The 26,869-nt window shown below is 45.4% G+C and overlaps 1 long non-coding RNA gene across 3 annotated transcripts in view; it reads right to left on the bottom strand.

Moving 5' to 3' along the window:
* Positions 1–26,869, bottom strand: part of LOC127037872 (uncharacterized) — a 113,169-nt gene that overhangs the window by 5,172 nt on the left and 81,128 nt on the right. For all 3 annotated transcript variants that reach the window (XR_007770493.1, XR_007770494.1, XR_007770495.1), the window contains exon 3: positions 26,086–26,541. This is a non-coding gene — a long non-coding RNA (uncharacterized LOC127037872). The remainder of the gene's footprint in view (positions 1–26,085; positions 26,542–26,869) is intronic.

Genomic DNA, 26,869 nt, shown 5'->3' with positions numbered 1-26,869 from the left:
ATGTGCTATTATACCACCGTGGGTTTGGCTCTGGTGGCTACAGTTTCAAGCATAACAGAGTGAAAGTCACCTCTGTTACTTGCTTCACAGTTAGAGTCTCTAGGAAAACACAAAGACCAAGGCCTGGTATACACTGTGGGGGGGATCGATCTAAGATACGCAACTTCAGCTACGAGAATAGCGTAGCTTAAATTGACATATCTTAGATCGACTTACCTCTCATCCTCACAGTGCGGGATCGACAGCCGTGACTCCCTCATCGACTCCGCTTCCGCCTCTCGCCCTGGAGGAGTTCTGGAGTCGACGGGAAGCACGTTTGGGGATTGATTTATCATGTCTAAATGAGAGGTGATAGATTGCTTCCCGATAGATCGATCGCTAGCCACCGATCGGGCGGGTAGTGTGGACATTCCCCAAGGGTAGTGACCGCACAGACATTTACCAGTACAAAGTCTAGTCTATTTTATAAGGTTTATTAAAGTTACAATTGAAGTTATGATTACCCAAACATATAGAAATTCTATGCAGACCTATGCGCAAGTTACAACTATAGTTATACTCACATCCTTAACAATAGTGTTAGGGTCTGATGGGTCTTTCATGGCTTGATCATGAGTAAATGGATGGTTCCAGCTGGAGTCTCCCATAGGGAGCTCAATTTTCCTGTTCTGGGCATTCCCTTTTTATAATGTGATTCTGTCTATACCTACATTCTGCATGACCATAAAAGCATCAACCTCCTTTCTCTTATTGGTCTATGTCCCCTGGAAACCTAAGGGACCCCACTTTTCTATAGGCTGTGTAAGTTCCCTTTATCCTCATTAGCTCTGATGCACAACTTGTATCCCGTGGTACAAGAGACATGTCTGAGACAGATGTGCCATTAAACTATTTTTAGGATCTAATATTAATCTTCCGTGTAATTTTTCACAATATTGCCAGTTGGTACCACTTTTCCCGTAATATTAGGGCATTGGGTTATTTCTCGGGCATTGGCTTATGTCATCATTTCATGTCTCCAATGCTTAAAGTAAGTAAGCTAAAGTCTTACAGGCCTCAACCTATGGGTTCCTGCATTTCAGCTTCTCTTCCTCATGTCTAATACTTGATTTCTCTAAATATTGATCAATCTTATACTTTTATAAACCTACAGGTTAACTCTAATTAACATAGAATGAATATATGTAATATAACATATTGATTAATCCTAACATCACACAACAAATGGACAATAAAGTGAAATCATTGGCTACACTATAGAAATAGAGAGTAACACACTGCACTGGCACAATTCATAAGCCCATACTCAGGAAATGTCTACAGAACAGGTGAAGGGTCCACAGTGCTGTCGGACAGGGGTTCTCAAACTGGGGGTCAGGATGTCTCAGGGTGTCGTGAGGCTATTCCATGGGGAGGAGTGAGATGTCAGCCTCCATCCCAAACCGCGCTTACCCACCAGCACTTATAAGGGTGTTAAATATAGAAACAAGCGCTTTTAATTGATTAGGAGTGTTGCACTCAGATGCTTGCTATGTTAAAGAGGTCACCATTGAATAGTTTGAGAACTACTGCAGAGGTGGAGAAATGTTGGGAGGAAAACAAGGCTGGAGTTAAGATTTTGCTTGAGAATAAGAGCAGGATTTTTCGCAGGAATAAACATAAGTTTCTTATCCCTCAGTATTTAATAAATGAATTAGAATTTGAAGTTCATAATCCTAAACCACCAATTCAGTTGTTTATGCTTAGATCGGAAGAGAATTTACCAAGAAACTCGTCAAACAAAACAAGAAGACTGAGTTTCTGTAATCATTACTTGTGTAAGCGGTAATGATTACACTTAACTTGTGCCAGGGCTGACCCTCGGCACCTCTGGGCTGGGCAGTTCATCGCCCAGCACCTCCAGGTTTACTGCATCAGGCGCAAAAGTAAACATTTGCTTGGGACTTGGCATCTAATTGCTTGAGCTCCAGCACCCTCTTTCATTACAATATAAGCACTTCATGTAAGTTGTATATTAGGAAACCAAAGAAACTTCATGGCAATAACAAAACTCTTGACTAATGTTGTCCAGTAATACAGTCTAAGAACGTTCAAGCCAGAGAGTATCATCTGGCGTGAGAAATGGGAGTACGTGCTTTTAGTTCTATCTCTACAATTGACTTTCTGTGTGACCTTCAGCACAACAGACCTCTGTTTATTTGCATAGAAAATAAGGATAATAACACCCTTGTTGGATGTTAAGTGGTGTCCTTAGAACTCAGGATACCAAAGCACTTCACAAACAGCCATTAAAGTTCTATGTATGCAAATGTCTTATGATTACAATAATAACAGCTTATTCGTAGAAGATGCCCATGCTTTGAGTAAAAGGGTCATTTAAAATATGTATTCCTATTTCTCTCATTTTTAGGCCTTAATGAGGTCATGATTTCCAGTCACATTTTGATTTTTATTCAAAGCAGCTACGAGGTTCACTTTTGCATAAAAATCCAATGTGTAGATTATGGGTCAAATCATAAGCTGCTGTAGATTGTTCCGGCTCCGTTGACTGGAAGGACACGTGAAAATCAAAGAAACGCTCTTCGATTTGCATGCGGGTGAGATGCTGCCTTAACCTAAACTCATTCCACAGATGTCTCATGTTTGGTCAATGGTGCCTTTTCTTCATCTCCTGCCCTCAACTTGGGCTCTCTTAGCCACGCTGTCCATAAGTGCTCACTTCTCTTAGCTGCTCACGGAGGGAGATGTGGTTGCTGAGGCAATATAGGTTCAAGGTTGTAACTCCAAGACTTTATAAAACACTATGCCACTGACCCTAACCACAAACAGTGAGCAGCCCTTCCATAAATAGCACTGTGTACTTCTGCCATGATGATCACCTTAATCTTACATCATGAGGGACATAACTAGAGCTGTATTTCTAATCCTGGATGACGAACTTCACCCCAGTGCATAAGGTTAGTGCAAAAGTCTATGTCAACTTAAGTCTCTGGTAAGAGCTATTTTAGAAGGCTGAAGGGAGTCTGAAGTGGTTTTTAGGCCTTGACCTGGGTGAGTCTGATTTCAAACAATCTCTTGATAACTATGGAAGTGTCACATTGGTAATGTTTCCAGTTCAGGTCTGAATCTTGTATGTTGACTCTGTGATTCTTAGCAATTGTGAGGAGTTCTTTCATAACTTTGTGTAGTTGTTAAGTAGAAGACATTATCAGATTCAAGCTTTAGAAGTTAAGGGTGGGATTTGCAGAGCCACCTATATGTTTCCGACACTGAGTTGCTATGACTCCTCATTGGAGATAGGAAATTGGAATCCCTTTGGTAGGTCTGAATAATCTCATAGTGCAGCTTTCATTGGGCCATTTTGGGAAGAAACTCCTCTGCTTTCTTCCATAAAAGGCCATCTCAGTGCTCTACTTCATTTGGAAGTGGCTAGTACTCAAACGTAACAACGGATTCAACAGATCACCGGTCTGATCTAGTTTGACAGTTTCTATGTTCTTATGTGTGCAGGTAGCAATGTTAGATGCAGATCTTAGGCTGGGGTAAATTATCATAGCTCCATTGATGTCAGTGTAACTGAGCTGGTTTAATCCATCTCACAGTCTGGTTCTTAGACTTTTGTACAGAAAAAAGAATATTCATTTGCCATTCATTCATTGGTAGATATTTCTGACTCACAAGTTGTTTAAGGAGAGAAATGGTCAGACTGCTGAGGCCAAATCCACACAAGAAAACTGACATTATGAGCTTTGTCCCTGCCATACTTTGTATAAACATTTTGTAAAAGGGAATAAATATCTCATTCATGCAAGGTAGAAATGGTCTATACCATACGTTTAATCTACGGACAGTACATTTCAGAGATAGGGATTGAGAGGGAATCGAGGGGTTGATTGAGAGGGAGGTTAAGAGTAAGTGGAAGAAGAGGATTAGGAGGAGGAAACTCGGAGGCAACACGTAGCCAGCAACTGAGTATCTACGTCAGGGGTCAGAAACCTCTTAGAAATGGTGTGACAAGTCTTCATTTATTCGCAGTAATTTAAGGTTTTCCGTTCCAGTAATACATTTTACAGTTACAGGGGCCGGTGGATGGAAGCCCAGACTGACAGCAGGCTGAGTGGCTCAGCCTGCAGCTGGTCTTTCGTTCTATCCATCGATCCCCAGCAGCCGGGGTCCCGGCCGCTGGCCCCGCTCAGCCCACTGCCGGCCAGGGGTTCCATCCATGCAGGCCAGCAGCTTGCTGAGCACGGCTGGCACCGGGGACCCCAGACCAGCAGCAGCATGCCACAGTAAATCAGATCGCTTGCCGCCTTTGGCACGCATGCCATAGGTTGCCGACCGCTGATCTAGATCATCATTTCCCTGCACTCTATCTAGCTGTCTCCCCAGGGCCTCCAATGCCATAGTAACTGAGTTGTGACCTATTTGTTTCACTGATCCCCATGCATTATATTGATTCTATTCTCTGCTCTGTTTTTCAGGTTTACCACCAACTCAGAAAGATGACTTTGACGAAAACTTTAGTGATGAATTGTTTTATAAGCCCTACCATTATGGGGGCTGCTGTGGTAAAGGTTATGGCTACTGTAGGCCATGGGGCTACCAAAGGCCATACAGGTGTTCTTGGGGCTATCCCAAAGGTTGTTGATACCCTTATTCCTGGGTACTGCTATGGAAAGGGTTGGCCATGTTTCGCCCAGGAGGAATAGACTCTTAAAATGGTCGCAAACAGGATTGATTGTCAAACTCTACAGCTGTACTGAGGAACGAGAAACTTCTCCTCTGAAATGCATCACCTTGGAGCCAATGATTCATTGTAGATCTTCTTGAAACCCTTGAAATATATCCTCTCTACGTTGTGCTCTTTCTGTCTCTTGCAGTGTGCTCCTCTTCTTACTCCCATTAACTTCATTCTGCAACACAATAGCAGCCTCCTGCTTTTCCTTTCTGCTCCATCCCTTATTTACCAACCACCGTGGCCCAAGTTCAAAGATCTCCGTAGTGAACTCCTAGTGAAATCACTGTGAGCTTGGCACCTGAGACCAGGTCTGCACTACAAAGTTAACTTGATTTAAGTTACATTGACATACTGCTGCTGTAAATATAGTGCTGTTGCATTTCCACTCTCTGTTCCTTGTATCAGAAGAGCACATCCACAGTAGCAGCTCTTGCATTGGCACAGAGAACAGTGCACAATGGCTATCCCACTGTTTATTTTGGGGTGTTTGGGGAGGAGATTTCAATGTCTCGTCTGGGGAGCCTTGGCGTTACATGATGCAGGTTCGTTTCATGGGCATCCTACTAGGTTTGCAGCCGTTTTTCAACCACCCTGGTAACCTGCGAGCCAACCATGTGTGTCAGAAAGCATGGGACCTGCACTGCTCTGCAGTATTGTGCTATCTGTTATGAACACGATGGTATAAGAGGAGCTCAAGAGGAAGGCTATGCCCTCATCTCCTCCTTATAGAAATGACATATCTGTGGAGCCTCCCCCAAACTAACTCTGTGCCTCCTGCTACGCCTGCTGTGCCTGCCACAGCTGTTTTATTTTTACTCTGCACTGCTGCATTTCACTGTCGCAGCTCTTTTCCTCCATGCCCTGAGTAACTTTATTTATCTCTGAAAAATACTGAAAGCAAAGTCAATAGATGCAAGTCTATTTCTATCACGCACACATGGGATTTTTGTTCCCTTTTACAAATGGTTTGTACAAAGGATGGCAGGGGTAAGTTTGCTAATGTTAATTTTCTTGAGAGGATGTAACCTCAGCATAAAAACCACTTGACTTGTGAATGACAGACTGGCACTTTGCCTTCTAAAGCTTCTGAGCCAGCAATATTTGCTAATAAATGAATGGAAAACGATGCTCTTAAGTGTCCCTAGCCTCTCCTTGCCAGATGTTAGAAATGGATGATGGGACGGATCCCTTCACGATTGCCTGTTCTATTCACTCCCTCTGAAGCACCTGGCATTGGTCCCTGTTGGAGGATAGACGAACCGTTGGTTTGGCCCAGTATGGCCGTTCTAATACTAAGAGCCAGATCACGAGGCGGTAGATAGGGGCAAAGTTCAACTGAGTTCAAGGGTCCAGGCTAACTTATCCTAGCTGTCAATCTGCGTCTTACATTGCTACTAGTGCAGGTAGGAACATAGAAATTTCCAGCCTGGTTCAGACCAGAGCTTCTTCTAATTGATTTTCCTGTCTGAAATCTTGCCAAGTACCTTCTGCTACAGAATACAGAAGAAGACAGAAGTGACATAATATGACAAAAACTGCGGAAGTTTCATCCTAACTCCCCTATCCTGAAAGCTGAATGTGAAATTGTTCAAAGCTATCTATGGGATTTAAACGCCTAATTCTTAATGAAAATCAACAGGAACTTCTGTCCCAAATGCCTTGGCACCTCTGAAAACTGCAGCTTCTAGGTTTGCTGAATCAAGTAGAAAAGTAAAACAATTGCTTGAGACGTGGCCTCTAATTGCTTCAGCCCAGCACCCTCTTTCATTACAAATCCAGCACTTCATGTAAGTTGCATATTAGGAAGCCAAAAATGTTATGTTAGTGGGTTTCAAACTTTTTTAGTGGTGACCCCTTTCACATTGCAAGCCTCTGAGTGAAACCCCCCTAATCAATTAGACACGTTTTTAAATCTATTGAACACCATTATAAATGCTGCAGGCAAGCGGGGTTTGGGGTGGAGGTTGACAGCTCGCAACGCCCCTTGTAATGACATCACAACCCCCAGTTTGAGAACCCCTGCACTACATGATGTTGATAAAATTCTTTACTAATGTTGTCTTATAATTCAGTCGAAGAATGTTTAACTCCGAGAGTAGCACGTGGCGTGAGAAATTGCACTATGTAATTTCAGCTCTAGCTCTGCGCTTGACTCCTTGTGTGACCTTCAGCATAAATTTCTCTGTTTATTTGCATAGAAATAAGGAGACTCTTGTTGGATGTTAAGTGGGTCCTTAGAACTCAGGATACCAAAGCACTTCACAAACAGCCATTAAAGTTCTATATATGCAAATGTCATATGATTACAAAAGCAATAGTTTGTTCATAGAAGATGTTTATGTTTTGAGTAATAGGTATGAAAGGGGTAGCCGTGTTAGTCTGGATCTGTAAAATCAGCAAAGAGTCGTGTGTGCACCTTATAGACTAACAGACGTATTAGAGCATGAGCTTTCGTGGGTGAATACTCACTTGGTCAGAGTAATAGGGTCACTTTAAACCTGTATTTCAATTTCTCTCATTTCCAGGCCGTAATCAGGTCCTGATATCTAGCCTCAGAATTTGTCGCTTTTTTATTTTTATTAAATCGTTGGTACGTGGTTTGCTTCTGTATAAAATTCCATTTTATCGATTCAGGGCCAGATCCTGAGCTGCTGTAAATTGTTACTGCTCTATTGACTACAAGGACATCTGACAATCAAAGAAATTCTCTTTCCTTTCCATGGTTATGTCGTGGAAAAGGACCACCACTCAGTTGAGTTGATCAGACAGCCTGAGGCTCTTTTATTGATTAATCAGAGAATACAAGCATATATGCAGGGAGAGACGACAAAGTCCCCTAGCAAGGGGAAGTCGCTCTACCTTACAGCAGTGGTACCTGGGTTTATATAGCCAAAAACCGCACATTAGCATATGAACTTATGCATCCGAATATACCATATTTGGCTAATACAATGACACCATTTCCTAAAAACATATAAAATAAGCTAATTTTGCAAGCTTGCCCTTTGCAACTTCCCCTTTTTACAGGTTGTTTTGTTTGTCAGGATCTTGGCACCTGGTGTCCACCTACTTGCGGTTTCTGCAGCTGTGCTCCCAAGCAAAATTTGAGGAACTTGGGTTCAAAAATACATGTTTGTTCCTTTGGCCAAGTACATTGGGGTTATTTTTGTGCGTGCACAAGCTTCTTAATAAACTATAGTGACCTAGCAGTTATTAGTCTATTTCAGTAGTAATACAAGGGACTTTATATTAGTTTAATCCCTTAAAGGCAGCATTTTAATAGCATAATAGTGTGATAATAGTAGTGTATAGAGAAATCAGAGAGTGAGCCTCAGGAGAGTTAGTGGAAAATCAGCTTTTCTTACTTTACTATATGTTAGTATGATTGAGGCCTACTGTCTTGATGTAATTATTAGCTTGATTAAGACCTGGCTTTTGGGCCTGGGGTTATTTTTCTTTATCAATTCCCTCCTTTGTTTGCTGTTAGTGGGCCCCCACATCAGCAAACACTTCATCAATATCTGATAGGGGGATATTCATAAGTTCCTGGGCAATTTGTTCGATTGTTTCTTGATCCACTGTTTCTTGGCCAGGGTTCCCTTCCTGGGGAGCGTGGGAAGGGGTCTGAATGTTATCAGAGAGACTAGTTCTGAAAGTAACACAAATATCATTATTGATATTGGTGGTTGTGTAATACGGTTCGGGTCTGACAGGGTGAAGAGAAACCAATCGTGGAGGGGAATAAGAACGGGAAGGGGTACGAGGGCAAGTACAATGCGCCCAGCAATTACAGCAACACCAACAGCAAATACATACAAAGGCAATTGTACCAATGGTGAAAAGAAGCCATACATACCAAGGGTGTTTTTGGGGTGATTGAAAACTTTTTGTGAATTGACACAGAACATCACCTTTAACACAGAGGGTAGAGACTAAATGAGCCGTTTGAAGGGCATTTAAAGCTTCCTGGTAGACAGTTTCTAAATAGTGAATTTGGGTTTGTAAATGTGAAATAGATTGAATTTCTGGTAGGAGGGATAGCAATGAGTGAAATCGGTCAGGGACAACAGAGGTCCAGTCGAAGGGAACCTGGAATTCTAAATAAACCTGATAGTCTTTTTCTGCGGGCCAGTAAATGTTGTGAATGCCTGAGCTAGTGTGGAGATTAAAAGCCACATCATGTATGATTGAAGAATTAACATGAACGCAGCTGCTGTTAGCAGACAGTAAGTTATGGGAAGCTAGATCTTGTAAAGTGCCAGGGCCTTCCCAACATACTCGGTGGTGAACAGTTACTACCTCTCCTGGGTGTAGTTTTCTAAAGCATTGTAGTTGCGGGGGCTGCAAAGGCCAATAGGTCCAGAGATCACCTAGACCTTTCCAAAGGTCAGGGGCTATGGCCGGGGCACCAATTAAGAAGCGGTTAGGACCGCCAGGAGGTTTAATTTCCCAAACATTTCGATGAATTTCCCAGTCCCACAAACAACCACCCCAGGGGCCTGGAAGGACACGGTAAGTGGGGGCCCAAAATCCTTTCACGGGTCCATAAGCCCGGAAGGAACATTGTGAGCGCCAACATCTCCATTTAGAGAACTTCCACGTAAGCCTCCATGGCCACAAATCGAGGGGGATACCAGATGCATTAGTAAGGGCAGTGGGCCAGCGCTGCTGTTCAAGGTCCTTACGTAAAGAGAAAAGAATAGTATTGAGATAGTCCTGTACTTCTGAACATGCTTGATCCCACTGCAATGCCTTTCCTGACGTAGCAACCTGGTGGATCATTTGGGTAAGTAGGGTCTGGGTAACAACGTTTAGTGCCGAAATAGTGTGGAGTGCGCCTATACCGGCCTTCTCCTCAGTAATTTGAGCCCCGGAAATAAACCCCTGAGCTTGGTCTAATTGTCCCAGATGACTTTCATGTTCCTGCGTTTTGTATAGAGTCCAGGCTGATGCTGCAGTGTTAGCACCATGCAGCAGAGTGTTAACAATATCCCTTCTTTTTTACTCTCTGCAAGCCTAGCCTGTTGCTTCAACAGGCGTATAGCAGCACCCTTAGAGCAATTAGAATAAGTACTTGTAATTTGGAAATGGGTGAGGGGTATGGAGAAATGGACAGTCCCCAAGGTAGCATTTAGGATTGTCCATCTGAACCCTGATAAATGAGGGTTTTCAGTAGGCTCATACCATAATTGTTGGTTCTGAACCTGAATGCCTTTTTTGGCCAGGGTGATATCAATTGAGTGTGAAGGGGTATATTGAAGCAATGTACAGGACAGATTTGCAGTAATGGGAATGTCCTGGGCACAAACAAACCCTACAGTGTCTAAACACATTTTGTTAACGGTGACATTAGTTATGGTGGCATGAGCGACTACAAAACATTCGGGACCCTTACCATAAAGAGGCCAGCATGTACCTGGGACTAGTACAAGATTTATATTATGGTTAGTGTTCCATGTATCTATGAAAATGTTAGATTGGTCAGGCTTTTCTGTATAATTAATATAAGAGGTTACATTACGATAACTAAGATACACCATACCAAATGCATTCCACTTAATATATGGTTCATATACCTGACCCTGCGAGGAGAAAATTAACTTGGTTAGACAGTAAGAAAACAAATTACCAGTGGAAGAGGGCCTAGGCCACTGTCTAACAGTCGAGGTTTTGGGTAAGTATGGATCTGTCTGGGGCTCAGGAGGGGTACGACTGTCCGAGATATTAATGGATGAGGTTACTATGGGTGGATTACTCAGAGGAGGGACCGTGGGGGGAGCAGGGGAGGTGTGGGGGTGGTCTAATAATTCTGGAATAATGTGACATGGCCAGGGGACCTGACCTGGGCGGCATTGACCTGCACTAGGGATAAATCCCAATAGCCAGTGTATCCCACAAGACCATGTTGCATAACCACATTACGTAACGTCTTTTATACCATGGCCAATTTTTAACGTCCTCTATAGTAAGAGTCTTTGGTTTAACGGTGGAGGTTTCCTGAGACCTTTTTACTCTTCCTCTTTGTTCGGTAGCAAGGTTTTGTCTGCTACACAAAGCAGAATGAGGAGTGAATTTTTCTTTTCCCTTGGCTGCGATCCCACACATTGGGTAGTGTGGAGTGGTTATTTTCACTTTCGGCTTGACTGTTGACAGGAAGCGCAGTGAAGTAGTCTTTCGGGCAGCAACTGAGAGTAAGTAAGAGTCATAAATGTTCAGGAGAAACATTAAGATGGTGATAAAACAGAGAGAAGGCAATAGCCATTTCCGCACTCGTGCAGTCTGTTTTATCTTGGGTTGTGGATCGGTCATGATGCTTTATACGACCTGCCGACTTCGAAGGCAATACTTGGGTTCTTGCTCAAGTTCACCTGCTGACGTTGCCGGCTGAGGCTGTGGAACAAGCGGGGCACCGGGGAGATCCAAAGGAGGCGTTACCTTTTTGCATTGAGATGCGTGTACCCAATTTGGGAGTCCTTGGCACTTCACTGCAGTATGGGTGGTTAGTAAGACCTGGAATGGACCTCTCCACCTGGGCTCCAAGGCGGATTTTCGTTGGAATACCTTACAGCAAACCCAGTCGCCAGGTTCCAAAGGATGGCATGCAGTTTCAGCTGGATCGGGTAGGGCACTTTGGACCTGTGAATGGATAAATCTAACATGTCTCATTAGCGCTTTGCAATACTCTAGTACATTTTCATCACAGAGGTGCAAATTTTGGGAGTTAGGGGGCAGAGGCGGGGATACTGGCATCCTCATTGGTCTAGCCATGAGAATCTCATGAGGAGACAATCCATGCTTACGCATGGGAGTGTTTCTCATTTGCATTAATGCCAGAGGGAGTGCATCTGGCCACTTGAGGCCTGTTTCCGCACACAGTTTTGCTAACTTGTTTTTTAGATCCCCATTTTTCCGTTCCACTGCTCCCGCGCTCTGAGGATGGTGAGCACAGTGTAAACGTTGGTCCACATGGAGGGCCTTACAGATTTGTTGAGTGATTTGACCTGTAAAATGGGTTCCTCTGTCACTGTTAATTGAGACAGGGATACCAAAACGAGGAATAAATTCTTTGAGCAACTTTTTTGCTACAGTGGTTGAGTCTGCCTTAGCACATGGGTAAGCTTCCACCCACCCAGAATACATGCATACGCACACAAGCACGTATTCATATGAACAACACTTAGGCATATTTATGAAGTCTATTTGGATGTTTACAAACGGTCCCCAGGGTGGCGGGTGTGCTGCCTGGGTGGTTCGAACCGGTCGCCCACCATTATATGCCATACAGATAGGGCATGTTTGGCAGTAATGCTGGGCAAGGCTCGTAAACTTTGGAGCATACCAGTGCTTAGATACAGAAGCAATCATTCCCTCCTTGCCTACATGGGCTAACCCGTGGGCTAGCCTGGCAAGGTTTGGAAGTATAGCCAAAGGTGCCACCAGGCGGCCGTCTGGAGCATACCACAAGGCATCCTTTGGATGTTTGGAACACCCGAACTGTTTCCAGCAATCTTTCTCATCCTCTGATGCTGACTCCTGTATGAGTGTTAGATCCTGTAAGGAGTCAACTGAAGGGATGGGCTGGGATATGTAAAGAGCAGATATTTCGATAGGAGCCGGAGACCCGGAAAGGGCCGCTCGCCTGGCGGAGGCGTCCGCCAGTGCATTTCCTCGAGTAACATCGTCATGGGGTTTTTTATGGGCGGCACATTTAACTACAGCAATAGCAGAAGGTAACTGTAAAGCAGATAAAAGAGCATTGACACATGGGCCGTGGCTAATAGGGGCTCCAGTAGAAGTAAGAAATCCCCTATATTTCCACAGTTGCCCATAATCATGTACTACTCCAAAAGCATATCTAGAATCAGTGTAAATAGTAACAGACACTCCGGTTGCCAAGCAGCAGGCTCGAGTAAGGGCAAACAGTTCAGCAACTTGAGCCGATTTTACTGAAGGGAGGGAGAATGCTTCTATGACACTTTGTTGATTGCATACAGCATAGCCTGCTACTAGTTGCCCTTCCGCATTTCTTAAGCAAGAACCATCCACATAATAAATCAGCTCTGGGTTTTGCAGGGGAATATCCTGCAGATCAGGTCTAGGAGCAGATAATTCAGCAGTTACAGATAAGCAATCATGGGGTTCCCCATCGGTTGCCGTGGGGAGAAGAGAAGCAGGATTTAGTACTGGGCACCTAGCCAAAGTAACATTTGCAGCATTTAAAAGAAGCATTTCATACTTGGTGAGTCTGGAATTTGAAAGATGCTGTGTTTTGCCTTTAGTTAAGAGAGCGGTGACAGCATGAGGAACTGCAACAGTTAACGGACTGTCAAGAACTAGGGAGGCGGAGGCTTCAACTAAGATTGCAGCTGCGGCAACAGACCGGAGGCAGGGGGGTAGCCCAGCTGCTACCGGGTCTAATGAGGAACTAAAGTAGGCTATGGGTCTGTGTTTTTCTCCGTGGGTTTGAGTGAGAACACCCTGGGCTGAGCCTTCTCTTTCATGACAGAAAAGAGTAAATGGTTTTTTATAATCAGGTAAACCGAGAGCAGGGGCTTTAGTTAAAGCGATTTTGATTTGTTGAAACGCTTCCTCTGCTTCCACGGGCCAGGGAATAGGATCAGAGATCTTATTAAGAGTTAAATTTTGTAAGGGCCGTACAAGAGACGCATAACCCAGAATCCATTGCCTACAGTAGCCTGCCATTCCCAAGAATCCCCTAAGCTGCTTTTTTGTAATTGGCCTGGGGATTTTTTGAATTGCCTGCACCCGCGAAAGAGACAAAGCGCGTTTTCCTGCAGAAATATCATGACCCAGATAATGCACTACAGGGAGACAGAGTTGTAATTTTTCTTTTGAAGCCTTATGACCCTTTTGAGCTAAGGCTTGCAACAAAACCAATGTATCCGCTTTTGAAGCTTCCAAAGAGTCAGAAGCAAGCAACAAATCATCTACATACTGAACTAGGACAGACCCATTTGGAAAAGAGATATCATCCAGATCTTTCTTTAAGATTTGAGAGAAGATAGTAGGGGACTCAGTATAACCTTGGGGTAGTCTGGTCCAAGTATACTGAGCTCCCTGATAAGTAAACGCAAAAAGAAACTGGCTATCCACATGAATAGGAATAGAGAAGAAAGCAGAGCACAAATCTATCACAGAAAAGTACTGAGCAGTGGGAGGTATACAAGAGAGAATAGTAGCAGGATTTGGAACCACCGGGAAAGTTGAGAGGACAGCAGCATTAATAGCACGTAAATCCTGTACAAATCGCCAGGTATTTTTCCCTGGTTTTCGGACAGGTAGAATGGGAGTATTACATTCACTCACTGTCGGAACTATGACTCCCTGTTTAAGCAGAGCAGAAAGAACCGGACGAATTCCCTCCTCAGCTTGCTGAGAGAGGGGATATTGCCGGACTCTAGGAAGAGGTTTGCTTGGATTGAGACGAATTTTGACAGGTTGAGCAGAACAAATGCGTCCTACTTGGTTGGCATGCTCAGCCCACAGTGAAGGGGGTACCCTTGCCAGTAGTTCCTGTTGCAACAAGGAAGGACTGGGGTCGGGTTCCCGATCTGAGGCTGGATCAATTTGGAGTAGACCTAAAACCTCATTATGAGCCGGGTCAGGGACCTCTAAAAAGACCCCGTCTGGAGAGCAAAAGATAGTGCAATGAAGTTTGCACAACAGATCCTTTCCTAAAAGGTTTACAGGGGAGCACGGACTGAGAAGGAAAGCATGATCAGCAGAAAGGGGACCGATAGATATAGATAGGGGAGATGACACAGGATGGGGAATGGGAGTATTTCCCACTCCCACAGCAGTTACGACCTCAGTGGAAAGAGGTACAGTAGAGAAATCTTGTGCTCTTAAGGTAGACCTAGAAGCTCCTGTATCAACCAAGCAAGGGGTAGGGACACCATTTATTAGACAAGAAACAGTTGGACCAGTTTGGTCCACATGAACAAGGGGGGCGACGACGATGTTATTAGTCTCCTGGCTTTCCTAGTAGTTAAGAGCTGGGGCTGGTGGAGCAGGAAAGGGCAATCCCTCCTGTTTTGGAAACTGTCCAGGAGGTCGCGTAGGGCAATCCTTAATAAGGTGTCCCTCCTTTTTACAATACCTACACTGGTCTTTCCCTAATTGGGGACAATCGCGTTTCCAATGTCCTTCTTGCCCACACGAAAAGCAGGCTGTGGAACTGAAATCAGTCAGGGGATTTTTAGTCACAGCCTGTTTTGTTCTTCGCCTGGGCCCTTTGCCAGCAAAATTTTGCATGCTTTGGATCTGCAAAGCCATAAGCTTAGATTCTGTTTCGTCTTTCCTTCTTTCTAACTGCCTGTGAAAATGCTGTGCTGCTGCCAGAATTTCTTCCAGATTTTTACCTTCCCAATCCACTAAGTTAACCTTTAACTGCTCTCCTACCTTTGGCAAGAGTCCCTGCACAAAGGCCGCCACTATAGCTTGTGTGGCCGTTTGTTCTGCATTAGTAATCCCCGAATGTCTTTCAAACACTTGCTTTATACGTTCCATATAATCAGCCGGATTTTCTCCCTTACTTTGTTTACAGGCATTTATTTTGGTCCAGTCCGTTTTTCTTGGACATACATTAAGAACCTCATTAATTAGGTTGGTCCTTCTTTGGATATAGTCAGCTTCTGACAGTCGGTCAGCATCAGCTGGCCAGTTTGCCCTAGCATAGAGGCGGGTAAGGGTTTCTTTGGGCACTATAGCTGATACAGCTGTTCCATATCGGCATGTGAGGGGTTATAGCACTTAGCTATCATTTCCAATTGCTCCTGAAATTTAACGGGATCTTCCCTAATTTTTGGAAATTTTTCAATAAGGTTGTAAAGATCACCTGGTGACCAGGGAGCATGCACTATCATTGTCCCTCCTGTGCCCGAGGGCAACTGCCGGAGGGGAAAATTAGTGACGGTTTCGGGCGGGGTGGTTATTTTCTTAGCCTTGCGTAGCCAAGTCTTATGGCGGGTGTTGAAGGCTACAGCATCAGGTTCGGAGGCAAGAGAGATAGGAGAACAACTTTTCAGAAGGGATTCATATCTTGGTGATGTCATCATTTCCCTCATTTTAGCTATTGTACCTGACAACCGTCGTAACGGGGATTCTGGGGATACTTTTTCCCAATCAATTTGCTTTAACTCCCAATCTATGTCTTCATCGTGTGCTGTCTGTTGCCATTCTTTCATAAGCGCTTCCCCAGTGGTTATGAGGGCAAGGGCTTCCCTTAAGTCATCAGACATGTCAGACTGGGGCGTGGACCCACTTGAAGGGGTCCCGGGAGGCGTCTGCCTACCAGAACCCGAGGAAGAGGGAGTGGTGTCCGTACGATCACCTCGGTTATCCTCTGCCTCACTTCCTCCTCCTGATCTACTTCCCCCTGCCTGCGCATCCGGGCTATAAGCGGGTGGCCTATTAGGGTTATCAGGCCACTGTCTGCATTCTAAAAACAGATCAATCAGCTCATCAGAGGGGGGTGAAGGATAGATTCTTTTCGGGGCAGTCGGTTGTGGGCGTGTTTGGGACGGGCAAAGAGGGACTATACCCAAAGAAGGAGGATTTGGCAAAATTTGAGCACTATTTAATTTTTCCTGTGCCTCTTTAAGTTGGGTTTTTAGTTTTTCTTGGGTGTCTTTCAACCCCCTAACTTGAGACTCCTGACGTCTTTTACCCATTTCATCGTGCCACTCAAAATAAGCATCAAACTGTCCCTGTCCCACAGAGTTAGCAACAAGGGCACCCCTGAGGTGTACAATCCTATCAAGGTCAAAACTGCCTTCCACAGGGAATTGCAGTTTTGGATCATCTCTAGTATACCAATTCCATTTTTGCAAGTATTTACATGTCGACGGGCCACGGTGTACATACATATAAGCAGCAGGAGTGCCTTTTGGGGGGATTGGAATCCCTTTAGATTGGCCGGATCCCATTTTCACTTCAGCCCTCTTTCACACAAGCCACTCACACAGGGGAACGCTAATCAGGATTACCACGGTTCTTACACCGATGGCGTCTATGCCTGCCCTGGGCAGGGGAACTGGGTGGAGTAGGTTTTGTTGACCCGCCTGGAGAATGCAGGTGCCTACTAGGAAGGAGGTAAAGGATGGGACGGGCTCCCCCTCGGAGAACCCGCGGTCCCCGCACGCCTGTCGTCAGCCCAGAGCACCAGCTTTAAGCCAACGATGCTTCTGAAGCTACGGACTTAGCGGTACGGTTTTCCTGGGGCTTCCCTCCTCTCCGAGAAGGGAAGGGAGCTTATGGCTCCAATGGGCAGAAAAGGGACTCTGCAGTCCTGAAAGGACAGTGCTCGAGGAGCGGTCACAGAGTCATAGGTCGTGGAAGGGAAGGGAAAAAAGGGCGGGGAAACACACAAGCACCCAACAGGTTAGCCACTTACCAAGGCCTGCCAGCTGGGAAGCCTTATACAAACACTTCACACACAGAAGCTCAGCTGTGGGGCTTGCTTTCGAGACACTCCCGGTCACAAGCTTTCGCTTCGCAGGAGGCTCGGGGCGTCTTCCCACAGCTGCATTCACACTGGCCGCTTGGCCCTCACACACACAGACACAGGCACTTTCTTGACACAGTCATCAAGGCGAAATCACAAAAAACTGGAACGCTATACCCGGATCCCCCTCAAACCTGGTAGGAAGGGGACCCCTGATCCCCCGGATCAGGACGGACCAAAAGGAGCACGGTCCGTGGGCTGTCGACGGTACCTTTGAAACCTTGGGAGCGGAGCCTTTAGAAAGGCCCTGAAACCTCAGAATCTCGGAAGCCTTAGAGAAAGGGCATCTGGTCTGTCTGATGGCTAAAAGTTCGAACCCAGCTTGTGACTTACCCAAACCGGAGCCTACAGACCAGTCCTCTGCCAAGCCCCATAGAGATTTCAAAAGGTCTCTTACCTTTTAATTGGGCCCGGGGGTTGGAAGGAGACTGCCTGCGGTCCTCCGATTCAGGAGAAGCCCTCTTGTGGGTTCCCGGCCAATGCACCAAATTGTCGTGGAAAAGGACCACCACTCAGTTGAGTTGATCAGACAGCCTGAGGCTCTTTTATTGATTAATCAGAGAATACAAGCATATATGCAGGGAGAGACGACAAAGTCCCCTAGCAAGGGGAAGTCGCTCTACCTTACAGCAGTGGTACCTGGGTTTATATAGCCAAAAACCGCACATTAGCATATGAACTTATGCATCCGAATATACCATATTTGGCTAATACAATGACACCATTTCCTAAAAACATATAAAATAAGCTAATTTTGCAAGCTTGCCCTTTGCAACTTCCCCTTTTTACAGGTTGTTTTGTTTGTCAGGATCTTGGCACCTGGTGTCCACCTACTTGCGGTTTCTGCAGCTGTGCTCCCAAGCAAAATTTGAGGAACTTGGGTTCAAAAATACATGTTTGTTCCTTTGGCCAAGTACATTGGGGTTATTTTTGTGCGTGCACAAGCTTCTTAATAAACTATAGTGACCTAGCAGTTATTAGTCTATTTCAGTAGTAATACAAGGGACTTTATATTAGTTTAATCCCTTAAAGGCAGCATTTTAATAGCATAATAGTGTGATAATAGTAGTGTATAGAGAAATCAGAGAGTGAGCCTCAGGAGAGTTAGTGGAAAATCAGCTTTTCTTACTTTACTATATGTTAGTATGATTGAGGCCTACTGTCTTGATGTAATTATTAGCTTGATTAAGACCTGGCTTTTGGGCCTGGGGTTATTTTTCTTTATCAGTTAGAAGAAGCTCTGTCTGGAGTGTGTGATGGGTTGGATCACAGAAAAAACCTTGGGAACTGCCAACTGATGTGCCAAGACTACTTCTGCCCCTGCTATCCTTCCTTGGCAGCTTGGGACTTCAGAGCCCTGCCTGGTTTGAGCCAGACCCGCTAGCCTGCTGCAAACCCAGACCCAGGTCTGAACCACGTCCCCTAACAGCTGTAGGCTTAATTGAAAGCAGCTTAAGAAGTGTTCTTGTCTTTAACACTCAGATGCCAAACTCCCAATGGGGTCCAAACTCAGAATAAATCCGTTTTACCCTGTATAAAGCTTATGCAGGGTAAACGCATAAATTGTTCAGTCTCTATAACACTGACAGAGAGATATGCACAGCTGTTTGCCCGCACCTCCCCACCCTCTGGGATTAATACACACTCTGGTTTAATTAATAAGTAAAAAGTGATTTTATTAAATACAGAAAGTAGGACTTAAGTGGTTCCAAGAAGTAACAGGCAGAATAAAGTGAATGACCAAGCAAAATAAAATAAAACACACAAGCCTATGCCTAATACAGTGAGAAAACTAAATACAGATAAAGCTCACCCTCAGAGGTGTTCCAGTAAGCTTCCTTTTACAGACTAGTCTCCTTCTAGTCTGGGTCCAGCAATCACTCACACCCCCTTGTAGTTACTGTCCTTGGTTCCAGTTTCTTTCAGGTATCCTTGGGGGCCAAGAAGCTTGGACTGGAGCCTTCCAAGATCCTTTGTCCATTAAGTGTTTCTTGACTGGGCACTTAAATTGCAAATTCTTTTCTAAAGAAGCTGACCAAATGCCTTACTAAGGCTATTTAAAATCAAACAAGTACAGCCAATATCCATAACTTCGAATACAACAATGGCACATGCATACAAATAGGATGAATATATTCAGTAGGCCATAACCTTTACAAGATATGTTACATGGCATGTAGTGTAAAACCTCTTCCAGCTATGTCATATATACATTCATAAGTATATTTCCATAAAGTCTTTTGGGCTAGCAAAGTCACAGAGTGGATGTAACAATTTTAGAATTGTAGCTAGAAGACTTATTTAAGGGTGGGATTTACAGAACCACATATGTGTTTCCAGCTCCAAGATCCTATGATTCCTAACTGAAGATAGAAAATTTAGTCCTTTGATAGATGTGAATTATCTCATAGCGCTGCTTTCACTGAGGTGTTTTGGGAAGAAACGCCTCCACTTTCTTCTGTAAAGGGCCATTTCAGTGCTTTACTTCATTCGGAAGTGGCTGGTGCTTGTTACTGTGTGAGACACGAAAATGGATTCAGTGGCCCACCAGTCAGACCTAGTCTGACAGTTCCTATGTTCTTAATGTGGAAATAGCAATTTTAGATGCAGATCTTAGATTGGTGTAAGTTATCATAGCTCCACTGAAGTCAGTATAACTGAGCCAATTTAACCCAGCTCACAAACTGGTCCTTTGTATTTTGCATTAAAAAATAATATCATTTATAATTCATTCATTTTATAATATTGCTATCTCACAAGTTTGATGAGTGAAAACACCTCAAAGAGAAGTGGTGAGACTGGTGAGGCAAAATCTGCAGAAGGAAACTGACACTATGAACTTTGTCCCTGACCTACTTTGTATAAACATTTTGTAAAAGGGAATAAATATCTCATTCATGCAAGGTAGAAATGGTCATTACCATATGTTTTATCTGCAGATGGCATTTTTCAGAGGAAGGGATTGAGAGGAAATCAAAGGGGTTGATTGAGAGGGAGGTTTAGAAGAAGTGGAAGAAGAGGACGAGGAGGAGGATATAGAGGCAACACGTAGCCAGGAACTGAGGATCTACGTTATCATTTCCCTGCTCTCTCTCTCTCTCTCTCTCTAGGGCATCCAATACCATAGTAACTAAGTTTTCACCCATTTGTTTCATGGATCCCAGCGCATTATGTTGATTCTATTCCCTGCTGTGTGTTTCAGGTTTACCTGCAACAGAGAAAAATGACTTTCAATGAAAACTTTAGTAATGACTTGTATTATAAGCGGGCTGGGGTGGTTCCAGAGGTTCTGGCCACTTTAGGCCATGCTATTACCAAAGGCCATACAAGTGCTGTTGTGGCTTTTCCAAAGTTTAGTACCCTTCCCCTCGCCATTGGCGTTAGGGTTATGGCTATGGAAAGGGTTGTCTGTGTTTCTTCCAGGAAGAATAGACCCGGAATGTGGAAAGACCAGCAAACGGGAAACAAGATACAGAGTGACGGGTGAGCTTATGGGCAATGGCTTTCAGAAATGCAGAGTGACCTCAACTGCCATGGGAGCTGGGAGTGCTGAGCATCTCAGCAAATCTGCCCCATATCTCTCTTTCCCAGATTACATTAACTGACTGTATTCCATCCTCTCTGCTTCTTCTAGAATAATCTATTCAAATCTGAATTTAAATTCCATGATGGCCCCTTTAGGTCACTCTGACACAGTAAATTAAACACAGGCCTTAAGATTGGGTGAAAAAACATGTACGTTCACTTGAAGGCTTCTTAAAACCAGTGCAAAAGCCAGACGTGTTCTAGTCCTTTCATGAATATGTGTCATTTGTTTCTGGTTTCAACAGTATTAAAAAAGTTGTATACTGGATAAGCAGGTTACTTCCTGGCTTCAGCTGCTGCATTAAATAATGAGGAACTTCTCCTATGAAAGGCATGAATTGGAGCCAATGATTCATTGCAGACCTTCTTGAAACTCTTGAAATATATCCTTTCTGCGTTGCATTCTGTGTACTCCTGTTCTTACTCCCATTAAAGTCGTTCTACATCATAATACCAGCCTCCTGATTTTCCTTTCTGCTCCATCCCTTATTTACCAACCTCTGTGGCCCAAGTTCACGATGTTTCTTAAGCACCTAATTCTGACTGAAATCACTGTGAGCTTGGCACCTAAGGCCAGGTCTGCACTACAAAGTGAAGTCAACTCAAGTTACAGTCACATACTGCCACCGTGGTAAATATACTGCTGTTGCATTTCCACACTCTGCTCTTTGTGTCGGCAGAGCATATCCAGGGCCGGTGCCACCGTTTAGGCGACTTAGGTGTTCGCCTAGAGAGCTGGCATTTGGGGGGCGCCATTTTCTTTGGCAGTGACCGCGGCGACCGGATGTTCGGCCGCCCCGGTCACCGCCGGCATTTATGCAGAGGGAGCTGGGGCAAGGGAGTGCAGGGAGGGCCGCCTGCAGCAAGAGCTACACCTCTTGTCAAGGTGGTTTTATTATGCTTGCGTAGCAGGCAAGCTGAAGCAGCAGGAGAAGCCTTGCAATGTGTACAGCTCTATTCTTAGGGGGTCGAAGTAGCATAGACATGGCCGAAATATCTTTGTGACTCTGGGCCTGTGTGTAAACATTCGCTTCGGAGCGACAGAACCTGTGCACTGCTTAAGTTCCACTTGAGTCCTGTAGTGAGAAGAGAATGAGGTCTCACAAAATTCAGAAAATCGTAAGACAGGCATTACCCGATGCTTTCCCTCTTTATACGACCTAATCCAAATAGGGTGTTGGCTCTTCTTCATTTAGATCTTTTCAGTCACCATTCAGTGCCTACCAACATACGATTGGTTTGTTCCTCATGGGAAAGGCCCTGTTCTACTGATACTCTTATTTGCTCCCATACTCCTGAGGTTAGAGAGCTGTCTGGTGTCTTGACAAGAGTTATTCCTAAATCCAAAAGTTGTTTAATTCATAACGTTTCTGGTTTAAGTATCAGACATTTCAAGCAGGACTGAGTTGTGGCCTATGAAATGTGGTGGGCCATCCTAAATCCCCACTTACGTCCAGACGTACCCCTTGGGGAAGCCCCTCCCCCATCTTTCCCCAGTTAGGTGTCAGCCAATCCACCTGCACAGTGCAGGGCAATGCAAAGACTAAACAAACTATTCCAAAGAAGTGTCTCTCCTTTACTGAAACCCCAGGGAAGGAGAGGATGTACTAATGTTCAGGGGCTGTTGGCCACGTCCTGACACTTAATGGGGAGTTGGTTGGTGCTCTCCGAACGTGAAGTGGATGCAGAAGGGCTGAAGAGGAGCCGAGTCGGGATCTTGAGACTGACCGGTCCCCATGGTCAATGGGGAGAAGTTGGCACTCCAAGTCTGCCCTATTCACAGGCAGGACCATAGGGGAATGGTATTGGCAGACAGTGGCTGGGACACCTTCCCAAGTAATGCCAAGGGATCCTCCAGCATCAGCCTCTTGAGCATAGTTCCCCACAACCCTGTTGCCCACGTTTAAGACCAGCCCTCCCAACATCATCCTTTGGGAATAAAGCACCCTGTGGCTCCCCCAGACCCTCACCTCTGAGATCGCTCTGGCTCCCGCTGCTCCCCTTGGCCTCCCACCAATCACCCCTGGACCCCACTGCTTTTCCCATCACCCAACCCATCATTCCTGGCCCCCACTGCCACCCCCTCAGTCCCCATCCCCCACATCATCTCTGGCTCCTGCTGCCTTCCCTGTCCCTCCCATTACCCCCAGCCTCCACTTCCTCCCCTACAACCCAACACCAACAGGCCCCAATACCTCCCCCAACCATTGCCCCGTCTCCCTGAACTCCATTCTCCCCACCCCGGCAGGCTAGTCCAGACACGCACTCAAACAGGGAAATAATTTTCTTTTCTGGTTTAATCCTCATATCACCAGAGCAGTGTGTGCAGTGAAGAGCACTCATTCTCACCGCAGCTGCTGGCGAAGAGGGACAGACTCAGTCGGCTTCCCCACGCCCGCTCTGGCAGAGACTGTGCTGCCAGCCCGGTCTCGCATCCCTGTTCTGGGCACCACTTCGTGGAATACAGCAGGAGTGCTTCCGGCAGGTGCCTTTCACATGCCCGTCCCTTCAGAAGCACTCAGCACAACTTCCACCCGATCTCTGGCAGAAATCTAGAGGCGTATTTGCCACCTGTTAGACGATTGCTGCCTCCCTGAACGATGGGGGCCCAATCTAAAGAGAAGGACACAAGACCACATCATGAATCTCCCCTTCCCAGCTCCCCCTTCCCCTGCCCACCCTACATCCAGCCCAGGTCCACCGCCCCAGGTTATGTACGGGAGCGGGATTCTCTCCTTCTCTCCCTGCGCCTCCCCGCATTGCATCTGTCAACCACGTGGGGAGAGGGACTGAGCTGCTCATCCCTGAGAGAGCCTGTGTGGAAGGAGACAGCAAACAACTCCCTGCTTGGGCTCAGTTGCTGGAAGGGGAGGGGAGCTCCCATTCCCTTGACCCCTGTCCCCATAGCAGGTCCCAGACAGAGGGAGGACGGCTGCAGTCCCAGCAGCTGTAGACAGGGGCTGAACAAGCAGGTGTCCCCACTGCCCACCAGCATATTTCTGGCTCACTTGTCCCCTGTGCCCAGCAGCTGTGGTGGCAGCGGGAAGCCCATGCCCAAGCCCTGCTGTGGGGTCAGGACCCAACTGATCCACAGTTTCCCTCCCCATCCCCCAACAGCCGAGCCCAGGGACCTACCACGGCCTCACAGCCAGATTCTCACAGGCCGAAGCGGCTCCGTCGCCCTTCCCGCCTGGCTGCCAGGGAGAGCGGCTTAATGTGCCGAGAGGGGGGAAGGAACAGGAAGAGGATGACAGAGTCCCTTTCTCTGCATGCCCCCTCCAAGCCAGTCTGGGAGGGGCACTTGACCAGGGCAACCCAGAGGATTCTGGGGGCTTGGGGAAAAGTAATTTCGGGAGCCCTTTCCATAAAAAAAAGTTGCAGTACTATAGAATACCATATTTTTGTGTGGCCCCTGTGGAGCCTGGGGCAAATTGCTCCACTTGCCCATCCCTCGGTGGCCCTGCACTTGACCCCTTCCTCCTCTCCCCACATGTCATCTCTCGTCATACTTCTCCACACTGATTCTATCTTGACTAACAATACACAGTTCCTGGAGAAAGAGACACTGTCCATGACCCTCGAAAAAGAATATTTGCCCAGACGCTGGGCTGTGTTATACTCCCTGTTGGGACATCATTTGTTCTGATCACCGATAATGCATCTCTGAGCTGGCTCCAGAAAATGCAGGACTCAAAAGCCTGCCTCACTCATTGGTACTTAGCATTAACGCCGGTCCGCTTCTGGGTAGAACTGATGAAAACAAGATCATTCAATGATTGCAACAATAGGCCCATTTGAAGAGGGAGCTGTAACAAGGAGTGTGCTACCCCTCTATGAGGTTAGCCTGGAGATCTCAAATAGAATAGCCTGAGTGCAATGAAGACGACTCCCTGCTCCTTGGTAGGGACAAGGCAAACAGCAAAAGGAAATTGAGCAAGGATGAGAAGGCTAGAAGCAGAACAATTTGTATGAGGTGATGATCTCCCTCCAGCTCTGAAAGGTTTGCCTAAGCAGGCATAGGAAGTTTGTGTCCAGTTTATTTTGCAGGATCCAAACTTGGATCAGGAGGCAATGGCCTTAGGTTTGTTACCTGTTTTTGTGCCCTGGGGATCTTATCTAAAACTAATATGATTAGATTTAAGCGCGCGCACGCACACACACACACACCCACCCACCCACACACACACACACACACACACACACCCACACACACACACAGCAATAGCTTTAGGATATCCCAAATAATGATCTAAAATCTGAGATGATATCTAGTAATTAGTAGCAGGTCAGCAATGGCTGGACACTTCCCCACTTGGGAGTATGGTGTCAGGATTAAGTCTCTTCAGAGAACTGCTCCAAAGTACACTCTGTTATCTAGCATTTTTATAACTAATTTTTACAAAACCTATAATTCATAGTGACCCCTACTGTGTCGTCACTTCTCCTAACTTCAACCAGTTGTCTATGAACAAAACTTTCCTAACAATCTTAGCCATAATAAGCTTCTCTCTCAGTCACCCAAACTCAAAGTCTCCATCCACTTTCAGTCTCAATTTCTGGATACTTTTCACCCCTCCTCCCATTCTGGTTAGCAGACACTACAAACATGCAGCCAGTGTTCCACCTCGCCTAAAAAAGCCCTTCTCCAAACGAACCCTTAACTACATGATGTTCTTTTTGAGTAATTCATGGTGGCTGAATGCATACAATATGATTGCAATTAGCTTGATGAAATTCTGGGGGATCACACCACTCAGTTCCGGAGTAACATTAGGCACCAAGTTAGCTGTGTGAATCTGGGCCACGGTGGCTGGTCAATAAGGAATGGAGCAGAAAGGAAACCCAGAAGGATATTATGATTCAGAAGCATTTTAATGTGATTTGGAAGACAAATATACAGAAAGCGACAGAAAGAAATCAGAATTACAATAATATCTCTAAGGTATCAGGAAGGTCTCTAATGAATCATTAGTTCCAAGGTGATGCATTTCACACCAGATGTTCTTCGTTCTTCGTCACAGTTGTAGATTTTCACAATCAAGTTCTCTTTGCAACCATCTTAAGGTATTAGTTCCATCACAGTCAGAATGAAATGAGGCAGAGCACAACTAAAGCCAAGGATGAAACTACTTCTCCAGTAAACAACATATAAAACGAAGTTGAAAGCAGAAACAAATGGCACATATGCATGAAAGGACTAGAACAGGTAGAGCTTGATTCTCATTGACACTAAGACCTCTTTTGACAGCGTTGTAAGGAGCCTGCTTCAGTTACTGTGTCAGCATAATGTAAAGGGGCCTTCGTGAAACTGAGATTCACTCCCAAACAGAGTATTCTAGAAGAAGCAGAGTGTATAGAAGACAGTAGAGGAAACGGTCATCGAATGTAACCTAGGCAATATAGATATGGGGCAGATTTACTGAGATGCTGAGCACTCACAGCTCCCATGGGAGTTGGGGTGACTCTGCATTTCTCAGACCTATTGCCCATAAACTCATCTGTGAATCTGGCTTAACGTTTTCTGGCCTTTCCACGTTCCGGCTCTATTCCTCCTCGGCGAAACATGGCCAACCCTTTCCATAGCCGTATCCCCAGCCCCAACGGCTAGGATAAGGGTACCAACAATGTTTGGGATAGCCCCAACCACACCCGTATGGCCTTTGGTAGTACCATGGCCTCCAGTAGCCGTGACCTCTACTATACCAGCCCTTGTAATGGTAGGGCTTATAATATAATTCATCACTAAAGTTTACATCGAAAATCATCTTTCTGTGTTGGAGGTAAATCTGAAACACACAGGAGGGAAAGGAGTCAACATCATGCACTAGGGTAGTAGAGTAAAAGGTTCAATGGTCAGGGAAATTATGACCCAGACCCTCCGTTCCTTGATACATGTTGCCTCTTATTTCCTCCTCCTAGCCTCCTTCTTCCGCTCACTCTTAACCTCCTTCTTAACCAGCCCCTTTGATTCCCTCTCAATCCTTCCTCTAAAAAATATTGACAGCAAAATAAATATCTGC

Source organism: Gopherus flavomarginatus, chromosome 20, assembly GCF_025201925.1.
Source record: "Gopherus flavomarginatus isolate rGopFla2 chromosome 20, rGopFla2.mat.asm, whole genome shotgun sequence".
Classification (NCBI taxonomy): domain Eukaryota; kingdom Metazoa; phylum Chordata; order Testudines; family Testudinidae; genus Gopherus; species Gopherus flavomarginatus.
Note: the sequence above shows the minus strand (reverse complement) of the source record. Positions and strands in the feature narration are given on the sequence as shown.